This window comes from Oreochromis niloticus, linkage group LG15 (assembly GCF_001858045.2).
Source record: "Oreochromis niloticus isolate F11D_XX linkage group LG15, O_niloticus_UMD_NMBU, whole genome shotgun sequence".
In the NCBI taxonomy this organism is placed as follows: Eukaryota; Metazoa; Chordata; class Actinopteri; order Cichliformes; family Cichlidae; genus Oreochromis; species Oreochromis niloticus.
In genome coordinates, this window is record NC_031980.2 from 13,007,502 (window position 1) to 13,020,359 (window position 12,858).

The window sequence follows — 12,858 nt, forward strand, 5'->3', positions numbered from 1 at the left end:
AGAGGGTGCCAGTGCTCCACAGCTCCAAGTCACTGCTTGCATGCCAATGAGGAGATTCCCCTGCAGCAGCAGCAGCAGTGGCGGCAGTAGTAGTAGTGCAAAGCAGCAGGAAGGGCCGATGCTGACACCGTACCACTATAGTCCTTGATAGTCACATTACACACTCCACACAAAGGAACTGAACACCAGATGGACTTCTTGGAGCAAAATACCAAAATGAATGTATACCAAATCAAAGTTAGAGTAACGATGAGGATATTGTGGTATTATTATTGCAACCTTTGGTCCATTTTTAGTTTGAAAAACATACATTTATGTCAAACCTTTAAAATGTTTCCATTTTGGTGATATTCCTATGTTTTGTAATGCATATCGTAGAAAAGCAAAAGGACTTTTTTTGTTTGTTTTTTTCATTTTTTGTGAAAAAGGTCAGAGTCGCGTGCTCTTAATAAAAATGCAGCAGACCTCAGCTACATTGTGCTCTGCTCTACTTTATCGGATTCTGCTGGTAAAGAAATTGGTTACTCCTGCCTCCTCCCAGTTGGGTTTATCTTTTTATCTTAAACTATAAGCAACAGAGACCAAAACCTGCTGTTCTGTGGCGACTGGTGGATTAGTGGACAGGTTCACAATTTGTCTCTCTTGAATTCACAGCCATCCTTTTGTCAGAAAAGATTACGCATTTGCGTCTGGACTGGAAATAGCACACTGTGATATAACATTGCTTAGGTTTGGCCATTTAACTGCAAGAATGAGAGTAATAAAAACTGCAAGATCCCCCATCGAGCCGGTTGACTAAAGGTATATTTTTTTTGTTTGAAGCAAATTTAAGAGGGTTTTTATTCAGATCTGTTTGTCACTCTTTATCATTTTTCGCCAACAGATGAGAACACGAGGTACATCCGTAATCCTGGTGCTAACAGCAGCAGAGTGAGTAAGAGCATTAGCGCCCCCCCCTCCTCCTCCCAAAGAAGAATTAATAACTAATTATGTCAGGTCACTCGTCCAGATGGTCCTATCAGATGGGCCCACTGTCTGAACCTCACCTCCAACAAGCACCTCTGACCCTGAGGACTGCATCACCCCTAGCAACATGGAGTCTGAGGCCTAAGCGGATGGAAAGATGGAATCAGGGGGTACATGAGCGTTTGGGGTACGCATAAAGAGGCGGTGGGGTGGGGGGGCACAAGTTGGGCGTGTCTGATCAGTGTTGGATGGCTGCCTTTAAAGCTCAATGAATACAAGGCTCCCTGCCGGGGCCCTGATCTCCACGGTCATGATTCTGTTATTACACGCCATGTTCCTGTGATGGGCAGATGGCTCAGAGCACTGGCACATGCATTCACACGCATTCAACACACGCCGAGCCTGTCGCATCAATGGACACAACCTGATACTCCCCTTTCTTGTCTCATTAGGAGGCTATAGAAACATAAGAACATAATAGGGGGGAATTAAGTGCCTGTGCGGATGTCAAAGGGGGATGTGGCAGAAGATTGGGACGATGGCTAACAAGCGCATGGTGCGCTCGTTCAGCTTTGTGGGGTGATTAGTGCCTTCGACAGGCCTGACAGGTAAAAGACAAGCCCACTGAAGAGAGGGCAGCTTTTAAACAGACACTTAAACAGCTAGGAAAAATGACAGCAGTGAGGAACATGCATCAAAGTTTCCAGTCTGACACAATAAATTTGGGTGTGCATGTCATGTTGAATAAAGATAAAGCTAATTTACATATGTGGGATGTGGAACACGGCATGTTATTTTGTGACAGTGTTACAACTGTCCTTCATATGGTGATCAGAAATATTTCAAATTAAAATCTGTGTGTAAGGTTTACAGTAATGAAAGAAAGATGACGACAGCTACTTTTAAAAAGGCAGTGACACAACGGTTTTGCATTTTTTCTTAGTTCTTTCTCTTCATTGTCTTTGCACGCACTTTTTCATTTAAAAGATTTTGCGTCCCATTATGTCCTCTAAAAGCTCCTTTGCAATTTGTCACATAAAAGCCTCCTAAACTCTTAAGCAAACAGGAACTTTACCAAAGCTCCCCTCAGTGCAAGACTCTGACCAGATCTCCGTCTCGTATTTGAGCAAGAGACACGCGACAAAAGCAGCTAAGAAGAAATCAAACAAAGACACCTTAAATAGGATTTAAGGTGTTTAACCACATCTCTTTCACTCTGCCACTTTCTTTTCTGTCCTTTGGTACAAAATTGGTGGATAAAGAAGCGTGACAAAAGCAGCGCGCCTCACACAGCATCAGTGTGCAGCAGAGCACCCTGTTGATATCGTCGTGGCTCAAGCTTTTAACAAGCACTCTGCAAATCAAAGAAATTATAAATGGGAGTGACAAGATTGGTGGCTATCATTCACTCAATTATATCAAATGGCCTGACACATGTTGATAAACACAGATAATTACTTGTGAAAAGGTTCGTCATTAACATTACATCATTACTTTCTGGCATTCTGGTGTTAAGTGTCTAACAAGATTAGCCTGCCAGGCACGTTTCTCCTCTCAGCTGAGTAGACAATGAACAACTTTACCAGCTGGCTGCTTTTTTAATGTCTGTTATTTATGAACTCTCAAATTTGGCTTCATATTTAGGAATAGGAGGAGAAATTAAATGATTGCTGTCCAAACAAAATCATGTATATTTTAAGGTTTTTTTCCCCCTTTTTCTTCTTGTTCACAAGAAAAAGATGAAAGTAATTTTGCTTTATGGGTTGTAAAAATGTATGTACTTTGCTTGCCTTTTTATTAGGTATAAATACCTAAAACCAGTTAAAACTACTGCAACACATACATAATAAATCAGACCTGAATGATGGTTATGACGCTTATTTTTTTTGTTCAACCTGTTTTATGGAGGTCGCAGTTTGTGATGTTGCTGAACTGTTTCCATTGTTTTGTTCATCAGACTTTTGTCAGCGAGCTAAATAACAGAAATGCTTCTTTGTCTGATGCTATGTATATAGAATTTTAACAGCCCCACAAAACCACATCCTCCAAAGTAATCACAGCTGAATCCTCACCTCTGTAACACTGCAATCTTTATAAAGGTACAATTAATTACAGCCAGGATTGTAGCTGCATTACTTTAAACTGGGTGCACTTAATTAACTTGCAACTATTTTGGAAGCTTTTTGAGTTGGTGGAAAAATTTAAAGTCACAAAGCTTTGTTTCTTTGATGAAAAAATTATATACTGTGAAAATAAGACGAGTCATGACACATATGGAAAAAAACAGCCTTGAATATAGTTTTGTTTTTTTAGATTGCCCTCTCTTAGAAGCAAATGGTCATGAATGCCATGAGGTGAAATTGTGTGAACTATTGTGCAACATTTGCTGACAGCTTTCCTCCACTATATTCAGAAGAAATACTTTCTCCAGTTTTCTCACGCAAAACCGTTCCCATAAAATCTGTACTTTTTTTTTTTATTAAAGTGGCAAAGAGAAAAGAAAAAACAAAACACAAAAACAATTAAGCGATAAGATTGCAGAGGTTGTGTAGTGCCTATTTTTCACAGCTATTATTATTCTCCCATTTTCCACATATGTTGCTGCAATGAACCCAGAAGCCCTGTCACTATGTTACAGCAGGAATCTGATGATGGCCTCTTCTAAGCAGCTATCACACACCATCTGGTAGTACTATTCTTCAGCTGTTTGAAGAATCAAGAAAATCAACCCATCATCTACCCCCACGCTACCCCCTGCACTCATCCACACAAATACACACCCGTGTGTACACTTGCGACATGCACCTGCACATATACACACGCATGCATAATTTCATCCACACACACTTCACTTTGAACGCACACTTTTCTCCTGACCGCCAGCGGGAGTGTGATGTCATTACAGCTCTCTAAGGCCTCTTATTAGCCAGTGCTCTATAATCACTCTGGTTATATATTAGTACAATGCATTGATTACCCCATAATCCAATCACTCGCCTGTTATTGATCTTTTATAGAGCACCCCCCAGACAATAAAGCTGCAGCCACAGACTGTGGGTCAATAGGCACACAGGGAGAAGAGTCTCCTTGCAGCTAATTGGCTTATGAAATAATACAAACATTTTGCTTTCCCTACACCAGCAGAAATCAATGCAGAGCAGAGCTGGTGCATTCAGATTCTTTTTTTTTCTTTTTTTTCTTTTTTACCAGGAATTGATATCTCTGTTACACATTTCAGGCTTCGTGCACTTTAATCTTTTTTTTTTAACTTTCATTTTTTTTCTTTTGCCACTATTTTTCTATTTTACTACCCTCCACTTTCTCTAAACTAAAGCTTCCGTTTTTTCCTGTAATTTGTCCTGCCAGTCCATCGTTCTTCCACTTGGTCTTCTCTTCTCTTTACCCTTACTCCCTCTATGTCCAGCCTTCAACTGATGTTGGATTGCCAGATAAGTTTCTTCTTACAGCGAGACCACATCTGACACCCAGCTGTGTGGTTCATGGGCTGCAGGAGCAGCTGCTGGTCATAAATCACCCGAGCTGGAGGAGCTTTGGCACTCCTTCTGTCAGCCGTGAAACAAAGACATAGAGGTAGCGGGGGGTCAGAGGTATCCAACCTGGGCAACAGCAAGAGACCCAACGCCACCTCTGTAGTGTTGTACTGAACAGTTCTAAATTATCAAACTACACTGTAAGACTGGGTGAAGTCATTTAGGAATATATGCAGTCAGGGTGCAAGAGGATATAAATGCAAAGTCAAGAAGTATGCTGTAATATGGTATGCAAGCAATTATGGTTAAAGAGGCAGTGCAGCCTGCGAGCTGTGAGGTCAGACAACAGACGACCCCTTGCTGAGTTACTGTAGCAGAAGAAATGCAAATAAATTCGATCAGAAAGTGAAGTTCTTTAAGGAAAGACCTGCCAATCATAAACAAAGTAAAAAGCAACAATATGATATTTTACTCTAAATTAGGAATAAAGCACTGATTGTGTGCAAAAAATGAGTTTAGTGAGTAATTTCATAAAAAATATCAAACATGGATATATTGCTTTTTTAAGTAATGGAAACAAAAAACAAACAGAGCTTTTATTCACTAATTTGCACCATTTCTGTAAAATATTCAATAAAATGTATTTATCTATAATAATGAAAAACACCAAAACCAGGCAACAGGTAATATGCAATATAATGCATCACGATGCTCGGGCATTCTGTCATGATTTCAAATTCTCAACTTTAATCAATTAATACCATCCCTGCTGAGAGCCATTATTTGGTTTTCTGCGATGTTTTTGGTTTGACTGGATCTACACAGGGGTCTCGAACCTGCAGCTTGCTCCCCATCTTCAGTGGCTTCCCGTGGCTTTGACATAAAAACTACATGAATATCATTACAAAAGTGAATAATGTTTATATGTTTAAAAATTACATTTTTGTTTATAACGTCTATGATTCATTCCATCCAACCAATTCAAAAACACACCAAAAGTTTTATAAAAGTTGAGAGTTTCAGCACCAGAATTACTCAGTTGGTAGGGCCTTTGCGATGACCATGCATGCACATGTAAGCAGAATTGGTCTGCATGTAGTTCAGACAATGAGTTTGTGCTACCTGACTTTACAGAGGTCTATTTTTTTTAGTTTTCCTGTTATTTTTGGTTATTTGATGAAAAAAAAAGTATTTTAAGGCTGTATTAAAATGTAAATTAAGCCTTTATTATTAAAAAAAAACTGTCTAAAAAAATCTCAGCACTGGCAATTTTGTTGTCGTGTGAAGCCAAAACGTTGTTGGGTGCCAAAAATCTTTATATGCAGGAAAAACCCTGCACACGGGAATAGATATTTAATTCCTTGTTTTATCACTAAAAATAGCAAAAACAATTATTTTGGTTCTATAAACTTGTAAACACAACAGAAACCTGGTATTATTGTAATAAAGATGTAAAGTTAAATTGCCAAATGATCATAAGCAGCCCACAGTGAAGGAAACTAGGTTAAAAGATTTCAATATTTTGGCCTGTGTTGGCAGGCTCATTTATATTTAACAGGCTGTGTCACCTTCACTGTTAGACTTAAATATGTTGTGCAGCTCCAGTACATAGAGACTTTTTTAAAACCTCAAAAATGGCTCTTTTGATGGAGCACGGTCCCCAGCCCTGCTCGGTAAGAGTCAGAGTGTAACGACTAACAGTTCTGTCTGCTCTTGTTTGGTGAATTAACATCCTTAGACGTGCATGTCTGTTCACATGTATGATAAAATATTTTAATTATTAAACCCCTAGTTGGGAGACGAATGCATGAGCTTATTATCATGGGTGAATAACTTATCCAGATATTAAGGGAAATTGCTAAATTAACAGAAGAAGTTTTGAGTTGGGGTGGGGAGGAGGGACTGCATTTACTTTGTTTTTTTAAGCAGACATGCACACTGCAGCGGGGAGCGCATGCCCTAGCTTAACCTTTTAGCCACGGTCCCTTAATAATGTTGTTCAAAACTGAGAATGAAAAATATTTGGAAACAGAATGAAGACTTATTTTGTCTGTATGTATTCTGTAGTCAGCAGAATTATGTTAGGGTTTTTTTTTAACCTCTTACAGTTGCTTCTCAGAATATGAAAATGTCTTGTGACTTGTTTGAACCCATTGAGCAATAACCTCTAAAAAAAAATGCAAATAACAAATGCAACACATGCATCTGTTTGAGCAAATAAATCTGTTTTCAGATGCAATCCCTGCACACTACACTAAACTGTTGAAGTGTGGAGATTGTGCAGATTGCACAGAACTGTAATTCAAGACCCCCTTCAAAGTCACCTCTCAGTGTTTATACTTCAGCCCACACAAGGCTGCATACTTTTGCAGATTTCTGTATAATAAATTGGGTGTTATTTTACAAGACACCAAATCTCCTACAAGATAAAGAAAGAAAAAAAAAACGAGAACAACAAGCATGACGGCTTGGAGAGAGGATTGGCCATAGACACTAGAGACTAGGGAGAAGAATGGGAGGAGAGTTGTGTTTTCTTTTTAGATCTATATGTCTAAAATCATGTTCTTTACGTTGCTGCTCACAAACATGACATACGACACAAACACCACAAAGACAAGCCTCTAAGAAAGACACAGACAGTGTCAGTTTCCAGCTTTTTCATCTCCTTGAGCAGAAACATAATTGCCAGTGAGGAAATAGCAGTACGTAGGATGTCAGCGGAGAGGAAAGGGCACAGGGAAAAGAGAGCAGATTATAAAAAGGTATAGAGGGAAAAGGATGACAAAAGGGAGAAGGAAAGGAGAGGACTTCTTTGCCCTTTGGTGTGCAGCAAAGGCAGATCGATAACACCGTAATGAGCGTGGTATTAGCTGGGGTGCAGAGGGACTGAAGCAGAATGGAGGGAAGGTGGAGGGGGAAGGGGTAAGCCAGGATCTGATTCCCAACAGCAAACAACACCAGTGCTGTAGACACCAGAACCAACACCTGAGAACACCTATTAAAGCCAGATGACCCTCTGCTCGGCTAATGATGAATCCACCCTCGTACAAAGTCCTCACACACACATACCCACGCTCACATGTACACACTCACATGGGTTTAGTACCCGTCGCAGAGTTGTTCCGACTCTGCCAAGCTGCTACTAAAGCCAAACACATCACCCAAAGAGGGCTAACAGAGAAAAACCAAGCCTAATCCTTACTAAGAAAAAGACTACACTCAACATCACCTCTCCTTTTTGGTACAGATTACCCAACAATGGCTTCTGCCACTCTCTTAAATCCACTACACATTGGCAATTTGTATTAGAAAGCAGGGAGACACAGGGATTGTCTTTGGTTGGTTGAAAGAGAGAGAGGAGGACCAGCAGAGAGAAGTGGGGGATAACCATCAGGTATACTCAAAGCCAATCTGTTGCCTCATCAATAGGCTCCTTATGCTACGAGTGCCATGTGCAGGGCACACAGCTCTGCTAGCCCCCAGATTCGGCCGTCCGACTAGCCATCGAGGCAGGCAGAAGCCGTGGGATGCAGATAGATGGCCACGGCTGGGTCCTCTCAATGGAAGGATCAAAGCGGGAATCGAAGAATGGGCCCCCTTCTTTGTGCTCGTGTGGATCCCAAAACAAACGCATCCTCCTTTCTGTTGGAAGCTGCATAGAACAGGCTGTCTGCAGGAACAGATGGTAACAGAGGACTACTACTGGGAGACACCTCTGCGAGTGTTTAATTCAACACATCTCTATGTCTCACTTATAGACAACAATCATGTGACATCACTTCTAATCCAGCATATACAAGACCATAATAATACACTATATGGTATCTAGTTATCCAGCAATTAATTCATCAACAAATTGTTTTTAAAAAAAATGCCTAATATAACTTCTTTTGCCACAAATTTGTTTTTTGTCCAAAACTATGGAATATGATGCAGTGAGCGATTTTGCATACACAGTATCTGCAGATTCATGATTGAAAACAGCCTTCAGCAAAGCCTATATACACATACACACCTCCTGCTATAAATGTTACTTTGACTCAAATAATAATAATATCACATTTTATTTATAGGCACCTTTTAAGGCACTGAAAAAATCAAAAATCCAAATCAATCTGGTGACTCTCCTGACTAGAGAACTAAATTTGTATTGATCACCAAGTGAAAACTGTCTAACAAATCTACTTATCTCGTTTGAGGAAATAAAACTAATTTTTAAACTAAACTAAATCGTTAGTAGGGAGGAAACTGAGATAGTGTCACACACAGAGTGACACTGTGTGCTACAGTGAGAAAGTCCTGACTGTAACAGAAAGTAAAAACATACTGCCAGACTCAAAATTTCAAAAGTCAGTTAACTTATAAAACAGAACTTTCTTTATATTCAAAAGAAGTTTGGGTTTTAAATAGCCTAGGTTACTAAACAGCCTTCACTGGAACTTCTGCCAGCACCATAAAAGATTCCAGTGGCTGACATTGTGCTGGTGTGAAGGAAGAACTCAGATAGGTATATCATCAGATATATAACCCTTTTTTAATATAATCCAACTGTCTGAACCATCTGTCACTGAAAGCACTTGGGCTGTTACACTCATTCTAAAAAAGAAAATTGCCTTGCTAGAATTTAGATGTTTTTGTTTAGCGTAAAACAATCAAAATTGTCAATTTTGTATTATTATTATTATTTCCTCATGTCGTGAAGAGTCACAGTCTCATTCACAGCCAGTGAGTAGAGAGATTTTCTCAAGCCCATCAGAAGCAGGGCTTCCAGTAGATATAACCCATGCTATGGTAATCACATGCTAATCACAGTTAACACCAGCACAGGGTCCTATACTCTAGATTAATGCATCCGTGGCATATTCACGTTTCCATTAGCATAAATCAGGTTCACCCTGCCTTTGTAATTAGTGTTTTCGTGTGAATGATAATAGGATATGGTGATTAGGTCAGGGTACTAGAATGGAAATGACTTGTCAGCTAAGTCGGCCTCAAACAGTTCCGCACATGATGGACTATCAATATGTGCTTCCTCAAGAAGCAATTAATGATCTAGAAAGATAATTGAAGTTTGACAGTAAGATGTGGAAAGCAAAAGGAGACCATTAATCAAATTTCTGCAATAGTTGTCATCGCAGAGTTTTGATTGACACTTTTTTCTGACACCTTGTATTAAAGGACAACTTCAGTCCTACAAACCGGATCCCTTCAGAAAATGTTTTCCAGGCTGCAGGACACCTTTTAGGATCAAAACATGGGAATGGTTTGTGGACCCCCATTCTTCTCCCCAATTAAGTGCATGAAAATTCAAAAGGCCTGACCTACTAAAGCATAAGTACAAACTACAACCAGTTTCACCTCTGTTCCTCTGCAATCAACATGCAGTAAAAACCTTCTTTTTCATAGGAGGCAGTGTGGAGGGGAAAAAAGGGTGTATGTATGAATATATACATGCGTTTGGGAACATGCGGACTCAAGATAAGATCAGTGTGCTACCCATGTGTGTAAATTTAAGAGACAGACATGAGGACAGATATATGTGCGTGTGTGTCAGTGCAATGCACACCTGTGCGCTTTGATGAAATTCACAATACAAGCAGGACAAGCGCCAATGATTGGCCAGAGGTGCGATACACTTTGTTGAGTATTGTATCCCTTGGGAAACCCCTTCCTCTCCTGACATCCCTGACATGGAGCATTCCTCTCAGGCTGGTGACCCCACATGACGGACGAGAACCTCCATGCCTATAACCAACTGATGAGATCTGCTGCAGCCCTAAGAGAGTGAAAGGTAGAGGTTGTGATCAGGAATGTGGAAAAAAAAATCAATCTGTTAGGTTTACAGTGGATCACGGCAGCAAGGAGAAAGGAACACATGGCATGTAATCAAAAAATGAAAATCGCTCTGATTTTAAATCTTGATTTAACAGGACTGGTCACTCTTTGTGTAGCTACCTGACACCCCTGTTTTCATAGTAATTTATGAGCCTTGACCTGTGAATCTGAACACCCAGCTCTGGCCTCCAAAAACCCATCTTCTTTATGGGTATCATAACCCCTCTTTGAACTGTTTGCTTGGAATCACAGCTTTCACAAAGTCTTAAATGTGAAAACCGATAGTCATGACGAAACTTTTGGTTTCCCTCTCTTTTTTTTTCTGGTGAGGGTTACGGCTAGGATAAAGGTAAAGGTGGGGTTACTTTTCAGCCTTTTCTGGGAACATTACAGCTTGCCCATACAGTTTTAGCCACAGTGCAAACACCACTAACACAAGGGTATACAGAACGTCTGGGCAGCATAGCCTTTTATACATCCAGTTAGCCCACATTTACCTGGAGGACTCTGTATCACAGTGTAGCTCTTGTCATGGTAGAGGAATAGCTGAATGAGAGATTCTCAAACAGGGGCAGTAATTTGCAGAGTGTGTTTCTAAGTTATTCTAGCTCCCTGCAGCTCAGCAGTGGCTGACCCCTCTCCCCTTCTGTCTGCTAAGAGGCCTACAGGGAGGAATCAGCCCAAATTACCTTTATTGATCCAGAGAGACAGGTGAATACCAAGCAGGTCTCTTTTCCCTTCACTTGTCTTATCTCTCATCCAGCATTTTCATCTCCCCATCCCCCCTCTCTGCCTGCAAGAAGAGAAAATTTTAAAAAAAAGAGAAAGAAACAGGGAGCGTTTATGTGAGAGGGAGTGTTCTAACCAGCACATGTTACTGTATCAGCCACAGCAGTGATTTACTGGTCGCATTCGTGTTGCTGTGATTAAACCTGCCTTCTCCTCGTTCATCTTTCACAAGCTACCGAGTGAACGGGAATGGCGAGCGCCTGTTTTTCTGCCTCCAATCTGCCGTTGTCCTTTCGCCCCAGCATACAAATCACTGTAGCGGTGGAAAAGATACTCCATTAGGTCCAACTCTGAGTTAAATCAATGCGTGACTTATCAAATGAAATAGGGGATTATGAGGTAATCACCTGACAAACGTTACTGAAATTGTAATTATCTCCACTGCACACATCTCAGAGACAGAAGACCAAACTAACTATTTAAGTGGAGGGTGGGATAACAGGGTACAGAAAAGCACAACTGCCTTTTCTCTTAGATAGCAGTGTGAGCCAGCATGTTCATGGGGCGAGAAGAACCAGAGCAACTCTGTGGTTTATTTCACTCAGCAGAGATATATGTAGCTACTAAGGGGTTCACTTCATTGACAGATTTATGCTTTAGCTTGTCTGTATCATTACTGGAAAACTGCTGCCCGGTCTGTGTGTTTCTCCTGCTTCATTACACGTGTGCCCTCTTTACATCACTTTTTTAAGGAAAACTGCTGTTCTTAGTTTATTATTACTTTACTTTGAAAATTGGAGTTAAAGAAATGTATTTTTTTAGTCCACTGTGAGTAGAAATCAGTTATTTACCTTTGCCGGCTAAAGCAGAACCCCCTGACAATTTATCCATTTATTTTATCTCAGCAGCAGAAAATAGAAGATATTCAGTATTTCCAGAAATTAAACTTCCAGAATCAAACCCTAATGATATAATGATCTATTCCACTGTATAAAAAATTTATATCATTACATTTCTTAAGATGCAGATTCTGCATCATAAATGACATGTTAAGTATTTTCCTATGCATTCATCTGTACAGTGATGTACAAAGAAACATCACAGGAGGGACGTTCTGTAAAACTCTGTTTTTTATATACATATAGGGTTTGAATTTTACTCCATCATATAACTGAAATTCACTGGTTACTTCTCAAGTACAACACAGCCCCCAACTGGATGTACTGAACTATTACACTGCAGTGCTGCAAACCAGTGGAAGAATCACTTTTGGCTCTCTTGCCCCATCTGTTGGTCAAAAACCCACATTGAGCTTTGTAGCTTTCTAAACGCGTCACTAGATTGAAAACTCCATAAGGATATATGCGGCCTATCTACATTATTAAGGGTTGCATTGCATTCAGTCCCCTAAAAATGAAGCGAAATGTTCATTAGAGTTTTTATCAATTTTATGCACACAAATAATGGAACAGTGTGTAGTGGTTTACAATTTGCCTAACACATGACAGATCCCTGGTTTGATCCCAGGAGGTGACACAAACCATTAGAGGGTTGCATCAGGGTGGCATCTGCCCTCAAATCAAACATTCAGATTTACCTGCTAAGGTGACACATTAAGAATCAGCAAGCAGCTAAAAGTAGCTTCTTCATGTATCATCTGAGTGATGATGTTGAAAATCCCATCAAATAAACACGACTTTAAGCACAATTCCATTGGTCTCACTGAGATATCATTCAAAGTCAGTTTTCCAAATCTCTGAACACAAATTGCATCATTTCACACACTTTGTTCACCTCGAAACACTGGCCTTCAAAATGCAATACCATGACTACCAAT

At 40.1% G+C, this 12,858-nt stretch overlaps 1 long non-coding RNA gene across 2 annotated transcripts in view; it reads right to left on the reverse strand.

Moving 5' to 3' along the window:
• LOC109194721 (uncharacterized) overlaps positions 1-12,858 on the reverse strand; it is a 36,124-nt gene that overhangs the window by 19,727 nt on the left and 3,539 nt on the right. For both annotated transcript variants that reach the window (XR_002056485.2, XR_002056486.2), the window contains exons 2-4: positions 11,225-11,334; positions 10,982-11,081; positions 10,024-10,233 (exon numbers count right to left, since the gene is read on the reverse strand). This is a non-coding gene — a long non-coding RNA (uncharacterized LOC109194721). The remainder of the gene's footprint in view (positions 1-10,023; positions 10,234-10,981; positions 11,082-11,224; positions 11,335-12,858) is intronic.